The sequence below is a fragment of the Carlito syrichta genome, unplaced genomic scaffold (genome assembly GCF_000164805.1).
Source record: "Carlito syrichta isolate Samal-C Ts95f unplaced genomic scaffold, Tarsius_syrichta-2.0.1 Scaffold128019, whole genome shotgun sequence".
Taxonomy (NCBI): Eukaryota; Metazoa; Chordata; class Mammalia; order Primates; family Tarsiidae; genus Carlito; species Carlito syrichta.
In genome coordinates, this window is record NW_007072115.1 from 46,909 (window position 1) to 51,061 (window position 4,153).

The 4,153-nt window shown below is 41.8% G+C and overlaps 1 long non-coding RNA gene across 1 annotated transcript in view; it reads right to left on the reverse strand.

Annotated features, from left to right (window-relative positions):
- Positions 1-825: 825 nt before the first annotated feature.
- Positions 826-4,153, reverse strand: part of LOC103250295 — a 4,225-nt gene continuing 897 nt past the window's right edge. The window contains exon 2 of the long non-coding RNA XR_503658.1: positions 826-1,036. This is a non-coding gene — a long non-coding RNA (uncharacterized LOC103250295). The remainder of the gene's footprint in view (positions 1,037-4,153) is intronic.

Consider the following 4,153-nt stretch of genomic DNA (forward strand, 5'->3'; position numbering starts at 1 on the left):
GCCATCTTCTTTCATGACTGCACAGAATTTCTTCAGCTGTATCAACAGCAAAGATGGAAGACAGAAGGGCCTCAGCTGCCTGGGCTCGCTTTGCGGCCAGGGGTCCTCAGCGCACCTGGACTTTGTCATCAGGCGGGCCTCCAAGGCTGGCTCCCAACAAGTGCTGCCCTTCAAGCAAGAGCACCCCTGCCTTCCTACCAACTAGCTTTACCAATCACCAACATATGGTGCTACTATAAAAAGACTCAGAGCAGCTCCCTCCATATTCTTATTACATGTCCTTGGTCAGTTGGTAAACACTCTTATTCCTTCCCCAGTCCTCTACACACACACACCCTTACATGGAAACACACACACACACACACACACACACACACACACACACACACACCCTTACATGGAATCACACACATTCATACCCTTATATGGAATCACACACACACACACCCTTACATGGAATCACACACACAAGTGAGTTCATGCCCACACTTTTCTTTACATTCTATGTCAGTCTCAGCTTAAACTGTCACATCCTCCCCAAGGGAAAAAATAACCATTGTAAAAACCACCCATTTACTGAACTCTTCTTCCCTATAGTCTCAGGAAAATGTTCCTATTTTCTAAAACTAACCCTGCTCTCCAATGGAATCCAATCCATCTAGGATGGTGGAAGGTCTTTACTTTCTCCATTGGTTCCTTCTCTCCCAGCTCAAAGAAGCAAAATGCTTCCCTTTCTTGAAAAAGAAAATACTTTTATTTCAACCTGCAGGCTTAAGTACCCTTCAGCTCAAATTGATGTGCACACTGCATTTAATTAATACGTACCATGTGCTTGTCCTTGTAAAAGAAGCTTTAGTGAGGAGGACCCAAAGGATTAGAGAAGGAAAGTGTCATTGAGAGGATGTAGTTATCCTTTATTTCTCTCTTTCATGATCTTGCCAAAATACAAATTTTCCTTCAGTGGGAAATGAGTAGAGAGAAAAGAGAGGGCGGCAGAGAGGAGCCAGGAGCCATAATTCAACCTATAGAGGCAAACCTATAGAGGCAAATGAGGGAGGATCAGAAAACCTCAAAAGGCAAGCAGCTGACCAAAAAAGGGAGTCTATGTGGTCATCCCTGGCCACTTAGCAAGGAAAGGGAGAACATAAGGCATGAAGGGGGGAGAAATCACAGCATGTTGAGAAACAGTGAGGGAGCTAGGGCAAGGAGTCACCTATGGAGGAGGGGGGCAGGGAAAGAAATAAGATGCCCCCCGCCTTTGAGGAACTGACTGCCCTAATCTCTCTGGGGCTTAAATTTCACATGTCTGTATAACCTAGCATCAGGTAAGATGCAACCAGCTTTCCTCAACCTTCCCGTTTTTTATACATTCAACTACTCAGTCACAACTGAGCCTCTCCTCTTCATCTTTCCATTTCAGTTGCCTAAACCTCATCTTTCTTTTACAATCTATCCATATTATCCCCAGTTCTACCAGTTTAGTCCATGACCACATCAACTTTCATCTTTAGAGTCCAGAGAGATCTACGTGGCTTGTCCAAAACCGCAAAATTGCCCAGAGGCTGACATCCAAGACTTCTGACCAGGGTATCTCCCCACGTTTTTTCATGCCTAAAATACAGGCAAATCTGAACTAGCTCAACTTTCACTCCTTCAACAGATGTTTATCAGGTGCCTAATATGCACCAGGGATTATGTCAGGTGCTCTGGGGGACATGAGGAGAAAACACAGTCCCTAACCTTAAAATGTCTGTATCATAGCAAAATAAAGGTGGAGACACAAATAAATACAAGACATGAAACAGTAAGAGTGATTTGGTCTAAACTGCACAGAAATACAGAAGAAACTCCATTTATAACTGGGATGATTTTGGAGAAGGTGGGATTTGAGATGGCCCTTGATGAATGATTAAGATTTCATAAATGGGAGAACAGGCATTATTAAGATTTCATAAATGGGAGAACAGGCATTATTCCAAACTAAGAACACAACGAAATATCAAGGGGCAAGAAAGTCCAGTGACAACAGTAATCTCATTTACCTACAGGATAATAATGAACAAAACTGTAAAAGAATAAGGCATAGCTATATTATGGAAACCGCGAATAACTGGCTATAAAAGCCTGAACAAAACTAAATTCTGAAACTGACTGCCTAGGTACAAATCCTAGATTCTTTTTTTTTTTTTGAGTGGGAGTCTCACTCTTGTCGCCCAGGTTGCAGTGCAATGGCACACTCATAGCCACTGCAGCCCCCATCTGCTGGGTTCAGGTGATCCTTCTGCTTCAGCCTTCCAAGTAGCTGGTGCGCACCACCATGCCCAGCTAATTTTTTTATTTATTGTAGAGACGAAGTCTCACCAAATTGCCCAGGCTGGTCTCAAACCCCTGGGCTCAGGCGATTTTCTCACCTCTGCCCCCCAAAGTACTGAGATTACAGGTATGAGCTACTGCACCCTGCAGAATGCTAACTTAACTGCTATGTGACCATTACTTAACCTCAAGTTAATTACTTAACCTCTAATCCTGTTTTCTCATCTGTAAAATGAGACCAATAGTATCTATCTCACAGGATTGCTAAAATAATTAAATGAGTTAATATATATAAAGCACTTAGCACAGGGCGAAAAAATATGTAGTCAATAAGGAATTAAATGAGGTTTATGCAGACCTCATTATATACTATGTAACAATATATATAACATATATAACAATATAATGAATATGGTGCCTATATATATATGGAACCATACATCTCTGAAGATGTAATGGGAGCATACTAGCTGGTACCACACATAAACATTCCAAATATGGAGTACTTTGAGCCTGACCTAGGATGACAAAAACAAAAACACATATTCCTGGAGCAAAACTACCATGGTATCCAAGATGGCTCCTATGAACTCCACCTCTTGTCATTCATTGTCTATAGTATCCTCCTGCTCTGTACCAGGGTGGTCTCTGATGAACAGAATGAGGAGACAGTATGTCACTTCTGAGATTAGGTTATAAAATGTCCTGGGGCCTCTATCTTGGTTGCTCCCTCTCTCTTGCTCTTGGGGAAACCAGCTACCATGCTGTGAACTGCCTTATGGAAACGGCAAGGAACTGAGACTTGCCAACAACCACATTGGTGAGCTTGGAAGTAGAACCTTCGATTCCAATGATCCTTTATTCCATTGCAACCTTGTGGTAGACTCCGACCTATAATCACACAGTGAAGCCATTCCCAGATTCTGACCCTCAGAAACTCTAAGAGATTAAAAAAAAAAAAAAAAACCACTTGTGAGTTGCTTCAGCTTTGAGACAGTTACACAGCAATAGATAATGCAACTACTTAAGAGAAAAATTGTGTCTTGAAAACTGACACAATGAAGACAACAGAAGTGATGTCAAGTCAAAAATACTATTTCTAAGTCAGGAAGAACTGTAGCACCAGGGGTGAAAGAATCGCAATTTCATGATGCATTAATTTTAACTGAGCTCGATGGGAAAGATGAAATACAGAGCTGAACGCCATCTATACAGCAGTGACAGTTAATTTCAATGTATGAGATTGCCCAGAGCAAACCTGTAAAGTCAGAAAAAGCACAAGATTAAAAATTAGAACACGGTAGGAAGACAATAAAAGGAAGAAAACGAGCAGTTGCGAGACAGAGAACCAGGATAGCAACATCAGGAACGTGGCAAAAAATAAAAGAAGGTGGCCAGCTGTCCAGTGTTGCAGTGACCAAGCAAATAACTTATACTGGATTTGGCAGTTTCATATATTTCCTTGATTTTTTTTCATGTGTAAATATTACCGAAATCAAAATGTGTCTTACAATCAATAGGTATGCTTGACATGGGTTTCTTCCCGAAAATAAGTTACAAAATTGATAGTGTGGTCTGACAACCATTGATATTTGAGAGGCAAGAAAGCACGGTAGTGATCAAGAAGTTGAACCAGTATACGAGGGCTATTCTTTCAGGAAATTTTTGAGTAAAAGAGTCAAGAAGGAAGGCACCGTGTTTTCCACACTGTTTTCGTATAACCAGACGGACAAATTTGCAAGCGAAGAACTTCGAGGCACACTGAAAACAAAAGGGAACCACGTCAGGAAAAAGCGCGACGAACGGAATCACAAGAGGGTCGCGCGCCGGCATGCTGGCG